At 36.2% G+C, this 26,263-nt stretch overlaps 1 long non-coding RNA gene across 1 annotated transcript in view; it reads left to right on the top strand.

The window, feature by feature from the left end:
* LOC144234103 (uncharacterized) overlaps positions 1-26,263 on the top strand; it is a 99,989-nt gene that overhangs the window by 32,060 nt on the left and 41,666 nt on the right. The window contains exon 3 of the long non-coding RNA XR_013335863.1: positions 9,158-9,240. This is a non-coding gene — a long non-coding RNA (uncharacterized LOC144234103). The remainder of the gene's footprint in view (positions 1-9,157; positions 9,241-26,263) is intronic.

The raw sequence follows: 26,263 nt of genomic DNA, 5'->3' as shown, positions 1-26,263 counted from the left end.
ATTTACATTAAAAAAAATATTAAAACTTTCTATCATTTGGTTCTAAGATCACTGGGTTGAGTTTTTTGTGTATTGTTTTGTTCATTTTTGGGTTTTTTTTGCTTCTAGAGAATTCTTTGCTCTTTTGTTTTTTTTCTTAAATAGTTTATTGTCAAGTTGGTTTACATATAACACCCAGTGTTCATCCCAACAAGTACCCTCCCTTGTGCCCATCACCCCCTTCCCCTCTTCCCCACTCCCATCAGACTATCTTTGCTCTTTTGATATATACATTACTCTTTTTTGTTCCTTTGTTTTGGGCTTTCCTACAATTTTAAAAGCTATATCCTTTATTTTTCATTTTGCTGATGTTTAGCCCTGCATTTTGTGAAAGTGATTTTAACCTCTTTTTCTCTGATTACTAAACACCAAAAATGAAATATCTTTTGAAAACTTGAAACAAATGTTTAAAATATTTTTATTTCTCCTTGCTACGTGTTGAATTTTTAGTCTTTATTAATGCATTTATTTTGAATATACAATATTACCATTTTTACTACTAGTTTTTTACATTAGTAAATTCTCTTTACCACTTAAATTTACTTTTAAACAGATATCTCCTCCTTCTTCCTTGTATTTTTACAAAGTTTGGTAGGGGAAGGAAATGTTCATAGCTCATATATGGTCTGTGAATTTCTCAGTTTGAGCCCTGAAACAGGGCTGGATCCCATGACACTGGAATCATGACCTGAGACAAAATCAAGGGTGGGATGCTTAACCAACTGACCCACACAGGCACCCTTGCTGGGACTTTTATATATAAGTCTGGTGAGAAAGAAGTGCTTTCTTTCCTCAAGTCAGATAGTACAAGGATGTGACTTAGATGATCCTTGTGCATAGAAAAGCCTGAGATAATGAGACAAGCTTACAGGAGAGGATGATAAGAGATGAAGGGAAAAAGAGAATGCTTGAAAGTATCATCTAAGTCCTAAGAGAAAGACATTAATGCCTAAAGCCAGCTCCTAGTCTTTCTGTATATCACGTGAGCTATTAAATTTCTTTAGCTAAATACAACATTATGCTAGTTAAGTACACTATTTTCTTATTCATCTTTCTATTATAAGTACTTGGTATACTGCCTGGCTTGCACATAACAGAATCTCAATAGGTGTTTGTTATATAATAGGTGTTGTTCATTTTACAGCTTCTTCATAGTGACGTATGTCTTTCCTATGTCAAAACTTCAGCACCCAATAATAAATCCATTTCATTCATTATTCCCTGTTTTCTTTTTTTTTTTTTTAAATATTTTTATTTATTTTTAGGAGAGACAGAGAGAGACAGCATGAGCAGGGGAGGGTCAGAGAGAGAGGGAGTCACAGACTCTGAAATAGGCTCCAGGCTCTGAGCTGGCAGTCAGCACAGAGCCCGACGTGGGGCTCGAACCCACGAATCGGGAGGTCATGACCTAAGCGAAAGTCGGACGCTTAACCGACTAAGCCACCCAGGCGCCCCATATTCCCTGTTTTCTTAAACCACAGATACTTGGAATCTTTGCTGGAAATGTGGCCCAAGATGGTAGTTCTACCAAGTTCACTATGATGCAAGTTTACTGGGATTAAATTAGGGAGGAAAAGTTATATATGAACTAGGGCCAGTTCAAGATTTGCCACTTATTTGATATTTGATATCTGTCTTACTTTTTTCATCCAGTCCTTGCTCCACTCATAATTGGATTAGATGAGAAATGTTCTGTTATTGAGCACAACCTCTGAAAAGACTTTCTGTGGCATGGCCCCGGCCGTGGGCCTCAGAGGCTGCTGGAAACTACAGGAGCAGAGTGTCAGGTTCTAGGTACAGTCTAGACCCTTTGACCAACTTATTGTGTGACTTGCACAAGTAATTTTGCTTTGAGGTTCTCAACTCTCTCACTTGACAAATCAGGATTTTGGTCAGATATTTTCTAAGATTTCTTTCATCACTGGCATGCTATGATTTCATGAATCTTTGCAATCAAATATGTTTCATGAAAATTGGCTGTGTGTCAATTAGAGGACAAGAGTATTCCTTGTATTTGTAGATATGTCGTGATATTGAGATTTGATCTTAAAACATATTCACTCTGTCAGCATGTATCTCTGAAGGATTGTTCTTTATGTGTCGTAAATATTAGAATTAAGCTATATTTCAAGATATAAAGGCATATATCTATACGTGGGTCAACTACTCTGTTGTGGTCCATGAAAACACGGAAGTAATCTAACCAGTTAGTGAAATAGACAAATAGTGGAATACTATGTAACGGCTAAAATAGCATTTTAGGGGGCACCTGGGTGGCTCAGTTGGTTAAGTGTCCGACTTCGGCTCAGGTCATGATCTCACAGTTCATGGGTTCGAGCCCCATGTCGGGCTCTGTGCTGACAGCTAGCTCAGAGCCTGGAACCTGCTTCAGATTCTGTGTCTCCCTCTCTCTCTCTGACCCTCCCCTGTTCATGCTGTCTCTCTCTCTCTCTCATTCTCAGAAATAAATAAAACATTAAAAAAAAAGAATCAATATGAGAGAGTATAATGGCTTTTAGAAGAAGGACCTTTTAAAATTATTACTTCATAAAAAGCAGAATAAAAACAGAAAAACCTACACCAAACCTGTAAAATTTTTTCCCCAACATACAAAAATTTGATAGGAAGGAAAAGTCTCCATTTTAATCATCAAAGTTTGGGTTGGTAGTAAAAATCACAAACTGTACTTGTACATGTTTCCCCTTGTGCATTCTTTTTTAAAAATGTGAAATATGGGGTGCCTGTGTGGTTTAGTCGGTTAAGCGTCCGACTTTCGCTTAGGTCATGATCTCGCGGTTCGTGGGTTCGAGCCCCGCGTCGGGCTCTGTGCTGACTGCCAGCTCAGAGCCTGGAGCCTATTTCAGAGTCTGTGACTCCCTCTCTCTCTGACCCTCCCCTGCTCATGCTGTCTCTCTCTCTCTCTCCTAGAAATAAATAAAAAATATTAAAAAAAAAAAAGAAAAAAAATGTGAAATATACACAGCAATACTCTCCTTAATATGCAATGTGTACATATCAGCCATCTTAAGAAATAAGTTAGGAGCACCTTAGAATTCTCCTGTGTGCCTCTCTCAGATAACATCCCCCAAACATTCTCCCGAGTTAACTTCTAATCTGAGTTTTGTGTTAATCGTTCCCTTGTTTTCCTTTATAATTTTACGATTGGTGTATATACCAACAATGTTATGTTTAGCTTTACCTGTTTTGTCATTTCATTTATACAAAGTATTATATAAAATATTTTACATATAGTATGAAATAGTCATACTATATGCATTCTTCTATGAGTTGCTGTTTTTATTCTCTATTATTTCTTTAAGATTCATCTGTGTAGTGTGTAGCTATTGGTCTTTCCTTTGTGATTGATAGTATTCTGTGGCATTAAATATATCACAGTTTATCCATTATAGTGTCAATGGATTTCACTTTTTGTTTTGTTTTTGCTGTTACAAATTATGTACACCCATTTATCTGTTTACTGATTTATGGAAGTTCCTCTAGCATTATACATGGGAGAGATTTTTGAATCTTAGGGTATACATTCCTTAGCTCTACAGCCAGTTTAGTTTAATTGGTAGTTAAAAAAAATTAATCTATTATAAACACTTAAGATTCTGGAGCATGAAATGAAATCATAATTATATTGAATTGTAAAATCTGGCTAACCGAGATGTTAGTAAATCCTACTAGAGGAGCAGAACATTACCCTGGGTTGCACTACTGAAATAAAGAGATACTGTAGTTCATTAAGAAATAAGAAAAACCACATAGACAATTGCCACGACATGGATGGAGCTAGAGTGAATTATGGCAAATGAAGTAAGTCAGTCAGAGAAAGATAAATAGCATATGATTTCACTCATGTGGAATTTAAGAAACAAAACATGAACATAGGGGAGGAAAAGAGAGGCATACCATAAAACAGACTCTTAATTATAGAGGACAAACTGAGGGTCTCCTGATAGGAGATGGGGGGATGGGTTAATGGGGCAAGGGACATTAAAAGAGGGCGCTTGTGATGACCCTGGGTGTAGACATAAGTGATGAATCATTAACATTCTACTACTGAAAGTAGTGTTACATGATATGTTAACTGACTGGAATTTAAATAAAAGCATGAAACAAACAACAAAAATAATAATAATAGAAATAAGTAAAATGAAAATTTGAGACAATTTTAATTTCTATTCTCAAATTTTGATATAAGTGGTTGATTTCCTTTTTTATAAAATAAACACTAATTATAAATTTAAAAAAAGAACGGCATAGGAATGGATAAATGAAGAATACAGGAGACTGTTCTGTTTCTAGAAAGATAATTTAGAAAGATGGGCAAGTCTTGTTCCTTTTCTATTAATAATTAGATTCTTGTTTTAAAAATGATTATGTATTTATTTTGAGAGAGAGGAGAGCATGTGGGGGGAGGAGGATGAGAGAGAGAGTCCCAGGCTGGAACCAGGCTTTCAGCACAGAGCCCGAAGCAGGGCTTTAAGCAGGGCTCATGATTTGATTTGTGAGAAAATGACCTGTGCTGAAATCAAGAGTCAGATGCTTAATTGACTGAGCCACCTAGGTGCCCTTCTCTGTTCATGGTCTTGATGACACTCCAAGGGAGTCACAGTGTAGAAAGGAGAATAGCTCAGAATTTTCTAGGTAAAATTCCCTGACATCCTAAAGAATATATTCTTAGAAATATAAAAGATAATACAGAGTTCATATTAGTTTTATGAGTTTATACTTTTTTTCCATTATGGAATCTCTTGGAAGTTCTTCCATAGGGCTCTCAAAAGGAATTGCTTGAATGTCTCTCTTCACTAGTTGTCCCAAGCCTGTATGCCATGGATTTCAGTGGGTACTAAGAGCTATACCAAGTGGACAGTAATTTCATGTGTACAGTAATATTATCAGTGGGCTAAATAAAGAGTATAGTGCATTTCACGTACCTAAGGAGAGTGACTATTCAAATGTATGTACATAATGCTGTGATTAGTAATGAAGAAATGTATTTAACACCGTAAGTTAATCCTGTGTAGCTTTTCTATCTTCTTAGTCAATAGATAAATAGATTTCAGCTATTATCACACAGGTAAGAAGAAATGTTTGATACTAAAGATGTTGTTGAGATCTAAAAGTTTGGGAACAACTGAACAACTGCCGTGTAATGTACATGTATACCTCTAACATTGTGTGTGTATTTGTGTGTGTGTGTGTGTGTGTGTGCATTCAAACAGATACACACATCTCTAGATATAGTTTATGAAAATCCACACCACCAGAAGGATAGTAGGATATTAAAAAAATTTTTTTCTGTACAGATGTAACATCTAAATCTCTCTGAGACAGCATTTTAAATTATTAAGCAGGATACTTAACATTTGTGCTTGAACATTTTATTTGTAAACAGATAAATTAGAGAACACCATTAATCAACAAGATTTCTCACACTGCAGAAGGAACATAGGGTCCCTTTTAGCTTCATCTTTGTAACCATTATTTATAAATCACTAAATACTTAATAAGGAGAGCATCAAAAAGCTAAGTTGATTAAATATGAATCAGAAAATAAGATGAAGCAAAAGTTGAATAGTAGTATCTTTTCTTATTTATTGTCCAGGTTTTGAAAAATTAAGGTTCTTTTTTTTTCTAGTTTTGTTACTCAAAAACACACAGTTTCTTCCAAACCAGGAAGTAATTTTGAGCAACCCTGAATATCCCTGTGAGTGCATTTATTTCCTTTTCATTTGAGCAAAATTTCCTTGAGTGGAAAAGACTGATCTTTTAAAAATAGTATAAAAATGATACCCCATCCTTATAGTTCAATTTATTATTGAACTCTTCAAAGAAAATAAAAATAACTAGAATGGTTTCTCACATGGCTAAAATTCAGATAAAGATTTTTCTTGCTAATGCTCTTCAGAGAACTGTTATGGAAAATCACTAAACTGGCTTCTGACAGTGTTTTCATATATAGAACAAAATATAAATGACAGTATTTTCATTACTGCTAATAATGGAAATATTGATGTCTAAATGTTTATACTCTGGAAAAATATGATTTGAGAGCTTAACTGAATAAAACATGTGTTGATCACTAAAATAGATTTTTTTTAATTTATAAAACAATTGGCATCTAATGTCCCATATGGGGTTCTATCTTCTCCCCTAGTGATGCTTGAAAGAGAGAGTTAAAGTGCAAAACAAAGTGAGGGAAACATACCAAGGAAACAGTAAAGTTAAGAAAAATTCTTAATTAGATGATCCATGAAGTCCCTACTCTTGTTTGTGCCCCCCACTCCCCAATAAGGGTAATTCAATAAATAACATGTTTGAGGGAGTCTGTGTACACAGTGTCTTGGCACAGAGAAAGGTGAGATTAGAACCACCTCCTGGAATCGGTCCTGGTAGCCTGGCTGAACTCTACTGTGGTGTGAGTTGATGCACAGAGATTATATGCAGTAGTTTATCTGTTGTATCTGCTATGTTTACAGATGGGAAAATACAGATACTGTAGCATACATACAGATGAACAGCCATTTGAGAACTTTTAAATCTATTACACTTTTAACACAATTATTCCTTGCTTTTGCTCTCCAGTAGAAAGTTTTCTCTTCCCATAGAAAAACAAAATGTCGCTGTACAGAGACCTAACAGATTAGTGTTTACTGCTCCCTGTTTAGAGAATGAGGGTGGCCTTTGTGGAAGTGTTTGGAGTCCTTGGCAAACTTTATCTACTAACAAGCAGGGGACATTTACAAGGTCAGACTCCTTGCAAAAGGCTGGACTGCATCTCAGAATAACCACTGCAGACTTCATCTATTACGAAAGACACAATCTCCTTTAAAGCAGTTCCAAAACAATAATATTTATCAATTTGAGAGGCTGGTGGAAACTCATCTGTCCCTCCCAACACATCTCCATTGAGTCCACACTGCAACAAGATCCCCTTAGTTACTAGATACCTACCTAGAGGTAACTTTATAGTCTTTCATCTACTAGATTAAATTTATTTTTTCCCCCAAAGGAAGAGTGTCTTTTTACATATTCAATTTTTGCCTATACTTTAAGAATATACCATTAACTTGTTCGTTGTCAATTAGGCATAAAACATAGCAAGAATGGCAATGCTTTACTTCTGTTTTCTAAAATATCATAAACAAGCAAGCATCGACCACTATTTTCTAATCTTTCTTGGTATCTGAGGTATTTTGGACTGTTTTAAAACAACCATGATGCTTCATGGCATTGTAATTTAGAATTTGTCTAAATATAATGTTGAACTGTGCCATCTTCAAGGCTAATATATAGGAACAGTTTATTTGGTCAAGTTGAATGCACTGGGCCAAAGAATTCTGTAATTAAAATTGATTCATGTTATACAGTACAGTAACTTATGTTGTACTATACAGTACAGTGATTAAAAACTTCACTTCTTGGAAAAATGATTCCCCAAAGAAGCTATGCCTAAAGTTACAGAGATCCTCCAAACTGAGGATGTGAATGATCTGAGGAGCTACTTACAAATATCAGAGGTCTACTGACTCTGAATATTTCCTGTTTTCATGGCATAAAGTCAGCTCCTTCTAAAAACTCTTTTTTGTTGTTTATTTATTTATTTTGAGAGAGACAGAGACAATGTGAGAAGGGTAAGTACAGAGAGAAAGGGAGAGAAAGAGAATTGCAAGCAGGCCCCACACTTTCAGCTCGGAGCCCAACATGGGGCTTGAACCCACAAACCGTGAGATCATGACCCGAGCCAAAACCAAGAGTTGGCCACTTAACCAAGGGAGTGACCCAGATGCCCCATCCTTCTAGAAACTCTTGAAAGCACCAATATTAGCATTCTGAGTTACATGTGACAAAAAATCAACTCAAAAGAGATAAAAAATATATAAAGAAATTAAATGGCTTACATAACTGAAAAGGTCAGGTCAATAGGGACAGTTTCAAGTGTGCCTGGAGGCAGAGGATGGTAGATGCCACTAAGACTCTTCCTCTGGATCTGGGCCTCATGTAGGTTTTTCTTATCATGAAAGCAAGATGCTTGTAGCATCTGTAGCAACCTCACATCTTTCCAACCTCAAGTCTGATAGAGAGAGGACCTGCCTGTCTCAGTATTCCCAATTGAAAGTTTTATTATGTTTTATTGGCTTTGATTGTATTACCTGCCAATTCCTCAATCAATTGCCCTGATCAGAAGAATTTAAGAATACAATATACTGTTAGACTTGGGCCTTAGACATCTGTTCCACTCCTAGAGTTCAGGATGGAGGCCATTATGGAAAGGAAAGAATGGGGAACCTTAAACTAAAACTGGAACCTTTTAGGGGTGTCTCAGTGACTCACTTGGTTAAGCATAAATAAATAAACATTAAACAAACAAACAAACAAAAAACTCTGGAGCCTTCCACCAAAAAGAGGATGGCTGCTGGGGACACAAACCATGAAATTCACTGTTCCACCCTCCTGGAACCCTTTGCCATCAGCTCATTAGACACAGCATCATCTGATATTATTGTTCCTTATGTGTCAGGGATGTTTAAAAATTCATAAATGGAGGTGTAATCTTATAGGCCTAATACTCATACTCTCTAATACAATGTTTAGTTTTTTTTAAGTTTGTTTTGAGAAGAGAGAAAGAGGGGGCGAGGGGCAGAAAGAGAGGGAGAGAAAGAATCCCAAGCAGTTTCTATTTTCAGCAAAGTCCAACGTGAGGCTCAGTCTTATGAGTTGCAAGATCATAACCATAGCTGAGATCAAGAGTAGGATGTGTAAGTGACTGAGCCACCCAGGTGCCCAGTATTTAAAATTTTTCCCAATATTTAAATTTTAAATGAAATTATTAATTATATCCAAGTAAATACTAGTTATTCTGTAAGTGGATTCTTTGTATTAACACCCACAGATACTTGGATTTTTAATTTAGGATGTACAATTCAAAATCTATTTTAGTCAATTTGAGGCAAAGAATAACATTAGAATAATTTATAGAATGGCCAGGAAAACACATTTATATTAATATAACACTGTGAAATAGATTAATTTGGGATAATTCTATAAAGAACTCTTTGCTTGTCCAAGAGGACACAACTGCACCCTAACTTAACTGATTCCTTCTCAGGGTTTTATTTATTCCAAGAGTGGGCTGTATCACATGATCAAGTCTCTGACAGCCGTCTGCCCATGTGGAACACAGAGGACAAGGTAAGAAAGTTACTTTGGGGTCAAATCATCCAGGAACGTATAGACTGTAAGGATTTTAGTCTTTATTCGGCAAAGGGTGGTGTAATCAGATTTGCATTTGAAAAATCACTCTTGTTAACTTGCAGAGAATAAATCAGAGGTTGGTGTAAAAATTATGTTAGGAAGCTAGTAGAGTGGTCCAGGTGAGAGAAGGTGATGCAGTGGTGGCATGTACTAGAGTGGCACTGTTGGAAAAATTTGACAGACTTGAGAGAGATTTTAAATAAAAAGTAAAAAGACACATTGGTTTTCACAAGTTGTAAGAGTCATTGAATGCCAGCAATTTTTTTTTCAGTGTACTTCTGAGGAGACCAGTAACCAGTCTGTTTTCCTAATGAGACTCAATAAAGACTATCATTCTATGACAGTCATATTCCTTTAGTTTATTACAACATAGCAATACCTGTAGGAATAATGATCCCTACATCCTATAACTTTCCAGTTAATGGAGATGGCTTTTGACCATAAGCCTTCATCTCTTACCTTGTTAATTCAAGTCTTTTTTGCTTCTTGCTATACTAACTCATGAAATGAGACACCTTCATGAAATGTAAAAGCATACAACAATCTAGGGTACTTATAGGCCTGAAAATATTTTGAGTTATATCATAGTTTATAGATATCCATTCCTTAAATCCTTACACTAATATGATCTGGAGAACTGTGTAAGTCAGTAAAGGTAGCTGACCTGACATAGCACACTATATGGATATTTTTTCTTAAACAAATGCTATATCCTGAAATTTAAAATTTACATTTAGATCAAAATGACATTGATATGATTACATGCCTTGCAAACCTTCCATTCTGATTCTACCTTCCCTTTTTCCTCCCTGATTCCTGTAGTATTAGTGTTCCCCAGAATCTCACTGTAGACCATTTGCTCCTATTCCAAACCAAAGATAACCAAATTACTGATGTTGCTCCTGAGCCGTCCACCTTCATGTTCAATCGTTTGTGTGTTCATTCAGTTAACAAACATTTTTGGAAGCCTAATCTATCCCAGCTCCTATTAAGTGTCTCCATGAGATGGTCCTCCAAAAACACTAATCACACACCTTAAATTAAATTCCTCAGGCCCCCCAAATCTACCCTTTACTCTCATATTCATCATTTCAGTGAAAGTCAACATAGCCCACTTTCTTTAACTTCACTCAGCACCTGCCCCTATCTCTCCCTCCCTTACTGTCCAGTCACAAGTCCTGTGGCTCTTTTGTCTAGACCTCATTCAAATTCACCCTCTTCTTGCCTTCCTTTGTTTTCAGGGCCTCAGTTTGTACCCTTGTCACCCCTGATAAAATAAGCTCGTACTGTGTTTCCCTTCCTCCAACTGGAGCCCCCTTGCCAATCAGTCTTTCCAATCCAAGCCATCTATTATGAAGACTGATCTAATCATATGAATTGTGGAAACTTCAAGGGTGATGTTTCCTCATTAGGACAAAATGCTGGCATCTCAGTACAGCAAATAGAACCCTTAGGAATGTGCTCTTTAACCCTTTAGCTATATTCTAACACCGTTAGCCTACTTCTCTTCAGAGTCTAGTTGCAAATCATTTCTTGTTCAGCAGGTTTATAACATGCTCATGTCTATGCATTTGCTCTTCTTTCTGCCTCCCTCTATTATTGCTCTTCACCTTCAAGATTCTTTTCAAGTATTACTTCTTTGCACAGGATTTTCAGCATCTGTGCTGCTGAAGTGAGCACTCTGCATGGAGTTTTCAGCTTCAGGCCCCTGTGTGCCCCTGCCGTTCTACTTTGGCCATCTATGTATTGAGACACTTAGATAATAGCCTGCTTCTCTTTTGTCTACATCTTACTCTGCCACTCAAACCAACTTTCTGGAGCACAGATCCTTTATCACCTTGGATCTACCCATAGTACATGAAATATAATTAAATGATCAACAACATTTGCTGAACTAGTACTAATAATTATAATATTTTAAATGATTTTAACAATTTGTATGATGTAATTATAATTACTATTATAATGACAATATTTTAAAATTATTTTTAATGATTTTTAAGTGATTTGTATATGCTAAGTGTTTTAGCAAATCTGGGAGAAATGCACGTACACCCATTGAAGAAACCAAATTAAAGTTTGAGTGAGAGAACAAATAGGTAAATGTAAAAAACTCACTATGGGATTCCCGGAACAGGATGACTTTCAAGTATATATATTTTTTATGCAGCAGTACTAAAAATACACCTTATGTCACAAATCCTCCATCATCCAGACACATAAAGTAATGGAAATGAAAGTTTTACAAATACTTATTCTTACTATCTTATGATGCCTTTTGATATTTTTTCTATAAACATTTTATCTTCTAATTGTTGACTATAAGCCACTAAATTTATTTTATGACTTATTTTGCAATATAATGCTTTATTATTTTTACCATATTTGAGTTCTGTGGGTTTTCATTCATACCCAACTTCTGTAGATAATTCAGGTTAAATGTAAAAAGGAAATAAGCAATGTCTAATTTTTAGAGGTACTCAAAACTGATCATTTTTTAAATATGTGATCCTTACTGCTAATACCACCACTGCTATTTGGTAACAACAAATAGCTTGTTGTGAGAATTTTTTTGGATATTTCATGCATATTGCAATCATTGGAAGCAGGCTTTGCAGTCACTGGATTGGATGGTTCCCACTTTCAGTCTTCTCTGCTCAGTCTAAACATAGGATCCATATTTCGTATTGTGAAAGAGTTAAAACTCTCCAATGGTGCTCCATTTCTATTAGGTGTTCTTTCCTTATTTGTTTATTTAATAAAATGCTTTAGAGTAAAATACAATTATGGGGTAGTTTTCTTGAAATGAAGCTAGCAATAGGAATCTCTTCATATGTATGAAGAATCATTTCAGAATACTTTTTTTTTTCTGATTTCTAGACAACTCTATTACTGTGAATAAATCACATTTAATTCTTCTCTCACCACGGTGTTTGCAAGGAAGTTTTCAGTGTTTCTTCTTTAATCTTAAGAAGCACATATCTGCCAACTTTCATGTTGCTCTTGAAAAGTAATAAATATTTCCCTTCATATGTCAGCATTTCAGTGCCTGGTATAGGGGAGAGTGTTCATTGTTTCTCTAAATGAAAGAGTATAAAATTGAGAAAGATAAAGAGATTTTGCCAGTGTTTTTCTGTAGAAACATTTTTCTTTAAAAAAAAATATCTTCTACAAAAACTATACCAGCAATGAGGATATTTACCATGATATAAATGCTTTCATGACTAGAGTGGTGAATATTTTAAATTGAGACTTTGAAAAGCATACTTATGTGCATAAACATTTTATTTTTAAGTAATTTATATTTCAAGACAAGATTTAAGCTGTGTTGATAAATTTGTCAAAATTACATTTCCATATCTACACTCCTGCTAAGTATAGTAACGTAGCTGCCATGAATCCTAAATTTGAGTACACAACTTCTATATGTGGGACATAAAATGATATTTCTCAAATATAATATGTGCTCCTCTCGATATGTCTGAAGACCATGGGTTTCCTTACCACATTTGGTGGTGATACTAACACAGAAGGCTGAAAAGTGGTATGGTAGCAGAGGGAGGCTATCCATATTCATATAGGTATTTTTCTGAATGTATTTTATGAATTGGAGAATTGTTTATACCAGAAAGTATCAAAATTTTATTAGAAATATTACATATTGTTTGGTGGACTAACATAAAACAAAGCAACAAAAAAAAGGAGAGTTTTGTTTTTTTTTTTACATAGAAGAGCAGCCCTACACATGGTATTGGAGAACAAGCAGAGTGCGCAAGCGGTCCGCACAGAGGTGGAGGAGAGGCAGGGATCCGCAGTGACAGCTGTCCAGTACAGGTGTCAGTGCCTGAGTAGGGTGAGGAGCATATCTGAAGTGAGAACGAAATGAAGTATTATAACTACAGTGGTATATGTAAGGGACTGCTTGGGAAACAGTAGTGAGGAGAGCCCATGGCAAGTGGTGTCCGAGCCTGAGCAGAGTCAGGAGGGTGTCAGTGCAGTGAGACAAGGAGTGGAAACATGGGCTGACATTTGGTTGCATATAGGGGGTCTGATCACGACAATGTATTAAAGATGATGGGAACCAGGTTTCTCATAGTCGAGAAGGGAGGTACAAGTATAGAAAGGTAGGAAACTATGATTAATCCTTCAATGTAGTATCAAAATGGGAGATAGCGGTATGAACTTATGTTTTACCGCTTATTGAAATGACATAGAAATAGATACAGAAGTAAATATGTGTGTATTGGGATTCTCCATAGAAACAGAACCAATAATATGCCTCTGTGTGTGTGTGTTTATGTATGTGGTTTATTATAAAGAGTCAGCTCACGTGATAATGAAGGCTGAAAAGTCTCAACATCTTCAGTTGGCAGTCTAGAGACCCAGGAAAGCTAGGCCAGCAGACTCAAGACCCAGGAAGAGCCAAAGTTTAGGTTTGTGTCCAAAGGCAGGACAAAATTAATGTCCCAGTTCAAAGACAGGCAGGAGGAGTTTTCCCTTTCTCGTGGAAAGGTCAGTTTTGTTGTTCTATTCAGGCCACAAGTGGGTTGGATGAGGTAGCTCTCACTGAGAAGGGCAATATGCTTTACTCAGTTTACTGTTTCAAATGTTAATCTCACCCAGAAACATCCAGCAGCCTCACAGACACAACCAGAATAACATTTGACCAGATGTCTGAGCACCCCATGACCTGGTCAAATTGATACATAAAATTAACTATCACAGGATGTGTGGTTGTGTGTTTGTGTTTAAAAACAGCTAGCTTCCAGATCTTCGTTATTAAAAACTTCTCTCTAAAAGAGCTCCTTAGAGAAATGGCTGAATCCAAGGATGGGCAGGGAAAGTGTAATATGATCCTAGAATATCTTGTACCATAAAAGAGTGCTCAAAGAATGATGAGGACATATCAGAGAACAGGGGAACCAGCTTGAAAAGGCTCCGACTGGCCAAAGCCAGGACAACTGAAGCACCAAAATAAGTAATAATAGCAACATATTGTAACATTAGATAAAATAAGAATCCATGAGCCCATACTGTTTGAGACCATCTTTTATATTTACATAATCTCAAAGTACAAATGCACTAAATACGCATTAATTACAAAGGAAAAATAATTTTTTAGTGGAGAATTCTGGTAGATTCTACTTTTAACAAATGGTCAATGTTAACATTAAACAATAATAGGACAACTGTATGTCTTCTTTGGAAAAATGTCTATTCATGTCTTCTGCCCATTTTTAAACTAGATTATTTGTTTTCCGGGTGTTGAGTTTTAGAACTTTTTATGTATTTTGGATACTAACCCTTTATCAGGTATATCATTTGCAGATATTTTCTCCCATTCTGAAGGTTGCCTTTTAGTTAATTGTTTCCTTCACTGTGCAGAAGCTTTTTATATTGATGAAGTCCTGATCATTTGCTTTTCTTTCCCTTGCTTAGGAGATACACCTCCTAAGAAGTTGCTAATGCCAGTGTCAAAGAGGTTACTGCCTGTGTTCTCCCCTAAGATTTTAATGGTTTCCTGTTTTACATTTAGGTCTTTGATCCATTTTGAATTTATTTTTGTGCATGGTGTAAGAAAGTAGTCTAGTTTCATTCTTTTGCTTGTCCAGTTTTCCTAAAACTATTTATTGAAGAGACGGGTCTTTTCCCCATTGCATATTTTTGCCTTTTTTGATAAAGATTAATTGACCATATACTTGTGGGCTTGTGTCTGGAGTTTCTGTTCTATTCTTTTGAACCCTGTGTCTACTTGTATCAGTACCATACTGTTTTGATTACTATAGCTTTGTAGTGTAACATGAAGTCCAGAATTGTGATGCCTGCAGCTTTGCTTTTTTTTTTTCAAGGTTGCTTTGACTATTAATGATCTTTTTGGTTCCATAAAAATTTTAGAATTGTTTCTTTAAGCTCTATGAAAACTGCTGTTAGTATTTTCATAGTAAGACAAGGAGTGGCAACGTGTAGAGTGCTCTGCATAGTATCAACACTTTAACAATATATGTTCGGCCAACCCATGAGCATGGTATGTTTTTCCATTTATTTGTGTCATCTTCAGTTTATCAGTGTTTTATAGTTTTCAGAGTACATATATTTTACCTCTTTGGTTAGGCTTATTCCTAGGTATCTTCCTGTTTTTGGTACAGTTGTAAATGGGATCGATGCATTGACTTTTCTTTCTGCTGCTTCATTATTGGTATATAGAAATACAACAGATTTCTGTGTTTGATCCTGTGACTTTACTGAATTCATGTATCAGTTCTTGCAGATTTTTGGTGGAGTCTTTCAGGTTTTCTATATAGAGTATTATGTCATCTGCAAATAGTGAATGCAAACTGGTGCAGCTACTTTGGAAAACAATATGGAGGTTCTTCTAAATGTTAAAAATAGAAAAATATTTAAAAGTAGAACCACCTATAATCTGGCAATTGTACTACTAGGTATTTACCCAAAGAATACAAAAATACTAATTCAAAGGGATACATGTTCCTCAATATTTATAGCAGCATTATCAACAATGGCCAAATTATCGAAAGAGCCCAAATGTCCATCAGCTGATGAATAGATAAAGAAATTGTAGTACACACACACACACACACTGGAATACTATTCAGCCATTAAAAAAAAGAAATCTTGCCATTTGCAAAACATGGATGGAGCTAGAAAGTATTATGCTAAGTGAAATAAGTCAGAGAAACAATACCATATAATTTCACTAATATGTGGAATGTAAGAAACAAACGATCATGGGGATAAAAGAGAGAGGCAAACCAAGAAATAGACTCTTAACTATAGAGAACAGACTGATGGTTAACAGAGGGGAGGTGGTGGGGAAATGGGTTAAATAAGTGATGAAGATTAAGAAGGGCACTGGTTATAATGAGCACCGGGTGTTATTGTAAGTGTTGAATCACTAAGTTGTACCCCAGAAACTAACATTACATTGTATGTTAATCAACTGGAATTTAAATGAAAAAAAAAATCAATAATAGGGCAAATCAAATTATGTATTGACTGATATGATGTTGTGAGTCAAATGGAATATCACTTATATGGTATTCCTGCCATAAATAAAATGCATATTCTGAATCTATGAGAAGACAAAAGACAAACTCAAATTGAGGAACATTTTACAAAATAGCCGACCTTTATCTTCAGTAGTGTCAAGTCGTATGTCAAGGAAGGACTGAGGATGTTACAAATTGGAGGAGGAAAGAGATGTGACAAGTAAATGCAACATGTGATTCTGAGCTATTTCCTTCTGCTGTAGCAGACATAATTTTAATGATTCATAAAATTTAAATAGCTATAAGATTACATAGGAGTGATGTATTTATATTAATTTCCTGATACTGATGGTTTGTGGTAATGTAAGACAATGTCTTCATTTGTAAGAAATACTCCTTGAAGTATTTGGGGTGAGGAGCATCACATCATTAACATACTCTGATTCAAGGGGAGAAAAGTTCTTTGTTTTTGCAACTTTTCTCCATGTTTGAAAATGTTTCAAAGTAAAAAATAAATACAAGACATATGTTATCGGACATTTTATTGCATCAGCAGTCTGGAATTTCCTTGTTCCTTGAGAATACAGCTCTTTTGTTATATTCCCTTAACTGTATTATGTCTGTTTATTTTGGTGTGAAAAGGCAGTAGTACTGTACTCTTATGAATACTAATTATGACTTTTTACCTCTTAAACAATTTTTCAGGCTTGGATTTTCATTATACAAAAACCATATCAAAGAGTGGTACTCAAATACATCTAGTCACAGGGAGTGCATTCTCATATTTCCTCCTTGGATACATCTTTCTCTCTGTCTCTTTAAGAACTTTCCCAGTATGGTAATGTTCCCTGCCATTTCAATGAAACTGCTTTAACAATTGTTACCACCTATTTCCCTCTTCATTTTTAAACTCTGAGGACAGTTATCAGTTCTCTCCTGGTGTCACTGAAACATTTGATATTCTTGGCCTCTGTCTCCTTAAAACTCTCAAGTCACCAGACTCTGTGACAGGACTTTCTTGCACCCCTCCTGCCTCTCCAGGAATTCATTCTTCTTACTAGAATTCACTCATAGATTCTTTTCCCTCTGAGAGACCTTAAAATATTGATGCTTCTCCAAGTTCTGTTCTGTTTCATTTCATCCCTAAATGTACACTTTTCCTGAGCCATCTCTTCAGAGTCTTGATGGCCACCTATTTGCTGATGGCTTCAAATTTCTCTTGTAGCCAGAATAACCCACTGCCTACAAGCACATCCACATTTCTATCCCTTGTATCACAAGGTCAGTAAGTATGAAACTGAATTCATCGCCATCTCCTATTTTTAATAGGATTTTAATAGATTTTAAATCCCCACCTCCAGGCTTGGTGCTCTTTTTTATTTGTCCCTTAGTGAATCACATTGCCATCTATCTACCTAATGGGCAACAACATGTTTTTTTAACTTCCTTTTTATTAACCATATCCATACATTTCTTTTTGTCCCCTCCCCTCCACTGTCTTAGTTAAGATCACCCTTATCTCTTCTCTGGATTACAGTCTCATAGTCGGTGTCCCAGATGGAAGCTTTGCCCCTCCTTAGTTTGTCTTCATGGTAATGCCAGGGCATATGTGGTGAAGCACAATCTGGCTATGGAAATCCTCTGATGAAAATTCTGTGTTGTGGGCAAAAAGGAAACTTGTTAGCAAGATGTGAATGATCTTTCCCAATGATGCCACTGCTCACCTCTCCAGCTTCGTCTTTTCTCATTCTGTCTTATCAATACTGTGCTTCTTGCAGTTCTATGACAGTCATGGTTTATTCACCTCCCAGACTGGAACACATTTTATGCCCCTATTTTATTTCTCTTTCTTCATGTTATTAACTGTTGGCATAAATACATGCCATGTCTTCTAGGGAGCCTTCCTTGATAGCCCCTCAGCCACTGGTTGTTTCCTCAGAATCCTGTGATTGCCTTTTGTTAGTAGTATCAGAGCACTTATCATATTGTATTACTAGTTTCATAACCACAGTCAAGCTTAAGACTTGATTATGCAAAACTTTTGAATAACTCTCAGAATAAAATCTAATTCCTTATTCTGGTTCACATAACTTTATGTTATCTGATCTCTCTCTAAATCTCCCACCGCTCTTTTATCTTCCTTAGTATTCTCAGGTATTGCTGGACTTCTCTTTGGTCCTCAGATTTGCCATGCTTATTTGAGGCTTGCTTGCAACTCCTGGTCTTTACATAGCTGGCTCCTACCTTGTCATTCATACCTTACCTTAAATATCATCTCAACAGAAAAGCTTTCCCAACTACCCTATCTCCTACACTATCTCTGTCAGTCTCTGTCACTGTATACCATTTCAGTTCTCTGCAAAATGCTCATCCTTGCTGAATGTTTTTCTTTTCTTTTCTTTTTTTTTTAAATAGTTTATTGTCAAATTAGTTTCCACATAACACTCAGTGCTCATCCCCAAAGTGCCCTTCTCCATGCCCATCCCCCCTCCCCCCACATCCATCAGTCCTCAGTTTTTGTCAGCATTCAAGAGTCTCTCATGGTTTGCCTCTCTCCCTTTCCCCCACCATTTCCGCCCTTCTTCTCCCCCTTGTTCCTCCGTCAAGTTCCTCCTAATCCTCCTATACGTGCAAACATATGATATTTGTCCTTCTCTGCCTGACTTATTTCGCTCAGCATAACACCCTCAAGGTCCATCCATGTTGCTACACATGGCCAGATTTCATTGTTTCTCATTGCCATGTAGTATTCCATGGTATAGATAAACCACATCTTCTTGATCCATTCATCTGTTGATGGACACTTAGGCTCTTTCCATGTTTTAGCTATTGTGGAGAGTGCTGCTATGAACATTGGGGTACATGTGCTCCTATGCATCAGCATTTCTGTATCCCTTGGGTAAATTCCTAGCAGTGCTATTGCTGGGTCATAGGGGAGTTCTATTGTTAGTTTCCTGAGGAACCTCCACACTGTTTTCCAGAGGGGCTGTACCAGTTTACATTCCCACCAACAGTGTAGGAGGGTGCCCGTTTCTCCACATCCTCGCCAGCATCTAGAGTTCTCTGATTTGCTCATTTTAGCCACTCTGACTGGCGTGAGGTGGTATCTCAGTGTGGTTTTGATTTGTATTTCCCTGATGAGGAGGGATGCTGAGCATCGTTTCATGTGTCTGTTGGCCATCTGGATGTCCTCTTTGGAGAAGTGTCTGTTCATGTCTTCTGCCCTGAATGTTTTTCTTAATTGTTAATTTTTTTTTCTTATGTGTGCCCCCAGCCAGAAGGTAGAACTCCATGATAGCACAGACCTTGTCTACCTTTTTATGTAAATATACCAAATGCTAATAAAAATGCCTCAATAAATAATTAATTGAATGAATGACTCCCTCATAAGACTACATGATTCTTAAGGACAGGTTCTATTTTAATAATGTCTATTTATATGGTATCATTCTTGATATATCAAAAGCAGTAATTTCATTCATTCACTCAACACATATTTAAGGTATTCCTATATCCTAAGCACTGTGTGGGAGATGCCAGTGTGAAAAACACAGTCCAATGACAAAAATGCATAGTCTACCCCGTATGCAAATACAGTTCAATTTTCCCAAGGTTGGAAGTTTGGAAGTTGTCCAGTGTTTCACAATCAGCCTTTACTTTGATCATGCAATATAAAATAATTCATAAACCTATGCCAAGTGAAATCTAGCACCCTTACTAATATTACTAGGAATTCATCAGCGGATGAAAGTGATTACTTTCAGAAGCTATTTGTCACCTCTTGCCCCACATCCCTGCCCTACGCTTCATTCTTGATGTCTTCATCTTACTTCCTTTAGCTATTGCCCACTATTTCCTCCCCAACAAAATAATTTCCTTCTAGTCCACCAAATGCAAACTTACTGTATGTAACTGACCTGTAATGAAGATTTGGGAACTTAAGGGAAAATTATAAATCAGAACAAAAAACAATCTTCTATTAAATAACGGTTCCAAAGGCTCTTTTCCCTAACAAGGAAGCTCTCACTAAAGTATTTCTCCTTAGTTTACAACCTGCCACTGCACTGGTAGATGCTACTTCCATGCAGAGAGTCTTTCTCTCAGAAAATTCCCATTTTTCAAAATATTTAGAAAATTTAGCTTCCCTATATCACTCTTCCTCTCCTAAATCAGTCCATATTTCTCATCACAAAGTGGCCACTAATAGGTTTTCCAAAGTAAAAGAGCTATCCACTCCCCTGATGGGGGAGTGATTCTATTTGAACAGAGCAGAATTATCATCTCCTTTACTTTAGATACCTGATTTCTGTCAACAATGCCTAAAATTCCACTTTGCTTTAGGTTAAACATACTGCACAATTGATTTATTGAAACTGTTTGGACTAAGATCTTCAAGACTTTCAGAAGATTTGCTCTTCAACTGCATCTCTGTCATTTTGCACTTGTTCATTTGGAATTTTAACCAAAGTAGAGACATTTACCCCTGATAAGTTTCATCAGCTTATATTTGGCCCATCATTTCAGCATGTCAAGATCTTTTAAAATTTTGGTTCTGGCATGCAATATATTAACTATCCCTGCCAACTTCATGTCAAATGTAATTGTTTAAGTATGTTCTCTATCTTCTCATCAGCTACCAAAAATGGATCTTAGGCATCTGCTGCTTTGTTACAGGATTTTAATGGCTAAGAAAGATAAAAATCAAATGAGACTGATAAAAATGTAAAGATATGAAAAAGCTAAAAATCAAATGAGAAGATTAAAATTTGCCAAATGAGACATCCAAGGACCAGTATGTTTTGACTGGGAGTGAAGGTGTCATGTTCGGGCATGCATCTCCCTCCCATTTATCTTGATAATTCTTTCACTACTTATTTTGAGGTATAGGTCATTCTGGAAAAGGAATGAAGCATGGCATGGGTGGTTACCATAAAACATATTTTATTTTTATTTGTTTTTAGATTATTTAAATGTTTATTTTTGAGAGAGAGAAAGAGAATGTGTGCTCAAGTGAGGGTAATGGCAGAGAGGGGGGTACGATGGAGCTGAAGCAGGTTCTGCACTGACAGCAGAGAGCCCAATGTAGGGCTTAAACTCAAGAACTGTGAGTGCATGACCTGAGCAACTCGGATGTTCAACCAACTTAACTACCCAGGTGCCCACACCATGAAACATATTTTAATGTGGTGGGGCCAGAAGTAGTCTAAGGCAAGTAAGAAGCCAAAGACAGAAAGTTTAAGGAGGCACTAATCCTCAGCAACTTGCAAGAGCAAAGTGGCCTTGAACAATTTTGGGAGTGAGTACCCCTTAAATTTTTCATGCTAGGTTTCCCTTGTGATCCTATTCAAAGTCTCATAATGAGGAGGAACATTTAACTTATAGAAGGTGTCCTTGCCAAAGTTTATTCCTTCAATCTGTGCTCGAGCTGTCATATTTCCACCTTCCTTATTGCTAGCTGAAACCCCATAGTTAGTCTTAGCAATCTTCAAACCATGCTTGAAATTTGTCCTCTGCTCATTACTCTAGTGATCTAAGACCACAATTACTAGGAGGGAGCTCCAAGCATCAGAAATAATAAGAAATAGACTTAACCTACCTTTTAAATTAATAACGTAGACAAAAAAGGCCAGTTTTTCTTTTTTTATGCAGTATGTTCTGCAACCTTCTGTGACAGCCACTGTATTATTTTCTCTGTTCTGCTTTCCCCATTTCCTTGCAGTTTGGTCCACCAGTACCATCACTTCCAGGAAAGGCAGGTTCACAACAAATTATGGCTTAGTTAAGTATATTGGGATCTTCTTGGCTACCCTGAATTGGTGCATACAGTTAACTTTCTCTGTCCAGAACTGCTGGCCATGTTTTCCAGGGGTCTGACTTGCTAGCCGGTGTCCAAATCTCTGTTCCCCAGGACTGATGCTTAAGTGATCATGAAGCTACAAGTGGCAGCATTTCTCCCTTTCTCTTTCTTCACGCCAATCATTATTATACCATAGCTGCTGAGTATCTGTAGATGTTCTGTTATAAAGTTATGTGTCCCTTTACCTATGCTGTTTTTATATAGTATATATATTTTATATAGCACTTATATTTACCTGGTTGAATGCAAACAAATTATAACTCTTGTTTTTTAAAAAGTAGGTTATTTCATGAATGCACAAATGAACTAAGGAGAATGAGCAGCTGGCATGAGATGTCTCAACACTCAGCAAGCCATTATTAAATCAACTGAGCTGCTAATGGGCCTTATGCAAATACTTGGAAGCCAGGCGGATGGCTGCTATGATATCTTAGTATCTTTGGTATAGTTATTCCTCACCAACTGTAAACATTGCTTTACTTCAGACTGTAGTTGGAAAAAATCATAATGACAAATTTAATGCCTAGTGAATAAAGAGGATTCAGAGAAAAATAATAAAATATATCCTGTATATGTATGTGCATTTGCACATACATGTTCCCACACCTGTACACGAATAGATGTACATTATAAATGGCAGCCAGTGCCAGAAAAAGTACAATTCTTTGACTCTCTTGCTTGTGCCAGTATCACCCTTTTCATTATTCAAAAACAAGTAGCTAAGGTGGATTCTCAATGAATCTATGATACATTATTACATTAAATTTATGTAAGGCAGGTTGTATCCTCCTTAATGTTTTAAAATTTGATGCAACTAGATTAAAATTTAATGGTTTTATTTTTTATTGACACATTCCATCATGATGTTTTCACAAGTCCTATTTGCTCTTTCAGCAAGAATATTTTAAGACATTATTAGACATTACAGTAGGTACTATGAGTACAGCAGTGAAAACATCCATAATCCCTACCTTCATAGAGTTTATTTATAAACTAGAAGGACAGACAGAATTAAACCTGTGCTTAAGGAAATATTTGATTAAAGATACATTGAGGGGCGCCTGGGTGGCTCAGCTGGTTAAGCGTCTAACTTCAGTTCAGGTCATGATCTCACAGTTTGTGAGCTCTGTGCTGACAGCTCAGAGCCTGGAGCCTGCTTTGAATTCTGTGACTCCCTCTCTCTCTGTCCCTCCCCTGCTCGCATGCTCTCTTTCTTTCTCTCTCTCAAAAATCAATAAAGATTCAAATTTTTTTACAAAAGATACATTGTATCTCGTCTCGAACCAAACATTTACATTAAATTTTTATGAAGCCACTATTTAGAAAAAAGAAGAGGAGATGGTTATAAAAAGATAAGATATTTTAGGAAATTTATGGAATACATAAAAGAGGTGGAGAAGTGTTAACTGATGAATTAGATCAGAGAAAATCTCCAGCCTAGACCACACAGAGAGGCTTGTAGTCTAAACCCATCTGTAATGCAGAATCTAGGCAATGCTTGGGTCTGAAAACTGCTACACTCAGTTGAGGACAAAATGCGACATAAGGCTAAAAATAGGAGGGATAATAGAATACCTGTTTGTGGGATGGTTAACTATCCCACAGGCATACATCTTCCCAACCTCTAAGAGAAGCCAGTTCAAAAGCAAGCTTCTATCGCCCAGGCAAGGGGGTACTTCTCTAAAGAAGGTGAACAGTCCTAGAGGAAATAACTTATTTAAAGCTCCCCCAGCATAAGAAACCTAAATCTGGGGTTCCCAAGCCCCTGCCCTGGCCCCTGCCCCAACCCTGCTATCATTTTAAAAAAAGTGCTTGCCTGTAAATTAGCAATAGAGGTACCAATGTATATATATAGAGAGAGAGGTACCAATCAGCTCTTTTACCAACTTATTTGTAAAAACTAAACAACTAAGATGCAGTAGAAGTCTGAAGAAAGCCTTTAATATGAAAGAGTGGCTAAAATAAACTAACATAAAAACCAACTTAAAAAAAAAAGTAGGGGCACCTGGGTGGCTCAGTCGATTAAGCTTTTTGACTTCCCTTGAGGTCATAATCTCACTGTTTGTGAGTTTGAGCCCTATGCTGACAGCAGAGAGCCCACTTTGGATCCTTGTTCTCTCCCTCTCTCTCTCTGCCTCTCCCCTGCTGGCACTCTCCCTTTCAAAAATAAATAAACTTTAAAAAAAAAGTAAACAAGAAAATACTTATAATTGTTATCCTTAGAGACTTATGGGGAACTTGCATCCGCAAAACAAGAATAGGAAGCTATAAAAGTAATGACCAGAGAATTAAAATGAGCTCCTATGAAATATATTGCTGCCAAAAAATGTTATGAGCGAGTTGAAAAATAAAGATATTCTCCCATAAAATACAGGGAAAAAAACCTAACCCCTTCAAAACAAAACAGCAGTATATGGCAACAACAAAAGACTGAAGATCTGAGAGAAAAGAGAACTATGGAGAAACAACATACAACACTGCAGCTAAAGTAATCTTCCTAAAATGCAAACCATGCCTTCCATTCTTCTGTTCATAATCATTTAAGTTTTTCCAATTGTCCTAAGTAAAAATGTTTTCACATAAGTGACTTTGGGGTTTGATGCTTTTTCTCCAGTCAAGACTCAATTTTTCCTGTTCCCTCCCAGACTCTAGACTCTGTGAATACTTTTCTCCTAGAAACAACCTTTTTTCCATTGCCTTCTTCACCTGACTTTTCTTACTCCTTCTAGAATAACTGAAGCATTTCCTCAAGGAAGTTTTATGGAATTTCCCTAACATGGAATTCTTTTTATTCATAAATGTATTGTGAAGTTATAATGGTAGGAATTACATATTTTCATTTCTATTAGATTAAACAGGATGAAATTACTGATTTTAGGTCATATATTCCCTAGGTCATATATAAATAATTTTGTGTAATTTAGCTTGATATATCCCAGAACTTAGTGTAATACCTGGAGCTTAATGAATGTTAGATAATGTTTTGTTGAAAGAAATAACAAATTATTACCAGTATTCTGGTGGGGAAGAATTATTCTTGAAATCTAGGTTTTTACAGTTGTGGAATAATGGCTTCATTGTTATAATATAAGATCAAATATTTAATATTTTAAGATCAGAAACTAAACTGTCATCATTTAAATCAGCAAAGTATGCTAAATTAATGATTTCGGCTCTGCTCCTATTTCTGAAACTCAATCACAAAATCTAACACAAGAAAGAAAATCATTAGTTGGAATATAAGACGCACTAAAAATCAAACAGAAATGCACTTAAACTCTTAATCTGTAAATTATAGAGTTTCTCTTTTTTACATAGTCTACATGAAGGACTTTTTGATATGGAAGAGAGAAGTAGAGTACTGTTGAATATTCTGTCTTCTGCCTCCCTCTGGTTAATTTTCAGTTAGCAGTATGTGGTAAAATCAAATACTTTTTCAGTCATTCTTGGCTTACATGGATGTTTAAAAGAAGGCTACCTGCTGAATTAGAAATGAAAAAAATATTGACTGAACATAGTGAATTAATTGGAACTTTTATTGTTTTACATCTGTTTTGTTTGTTTCCTACAAACTTTCAAATTAGTTGGCTGATTTTGATCAAATTTGCTGTACTTCAATTTTAAGTATCAAGATCAATGCCAGTCTTAGGAGGGGTCTTTCAATGTGCAAAGTTTGTCTTCAGGAAATTCCTAATCTCAGGTAAGACTAGAACATTTCTTGAGCAAAATCACAAAGCTGATAAAGTTTGTTTCAGGTAGTGTCACATCTGCCTTCTCCATTTCATATGGTGTCTCTTTCCCTTGTATTATGAATCAGACACATTTCTAATCAGAAATTGAAAAGTCTTACACCTGACATAGGAAGTGTAGACTTTAATGACAAGAGCAAGAGGTATTAACACAGGCAGGCAGGTTTTCCTACTACCCTGAAAGCATTTCAGGTTCTATGTTGCTCTGTGGAATATGATACTGTATTAGTTGTAAAACCATGAGAAACTAAACTCTCTGAGCTTTTATTTTTTCATCTCAAAAATGGATTAAAATACCACCTATCTCATAAATTTGAGGCTTATATAAGAAACTGCATGTATACCTT

The sequence above is a fragment of the Crocuta crocuta genome, unplaced genomic scaffold (assembly GCF_008692635.1).
Source record: "Crocuta crocuta isolate KB4526 unplaced genomic scaffold, BGI_CrCroc_1.0 scaffold518, whole genome shotgun sequence".
Classification (NCBI taxonomy): Eukaryota; Metazoa; Chordata; class Mammalia; order Carnivora; family Hyaenidae; genus Crocuta; species Crocuta crocuta.
This window is presented reverse-complemented; position numbering and strand designations above follow the sequence as displayed.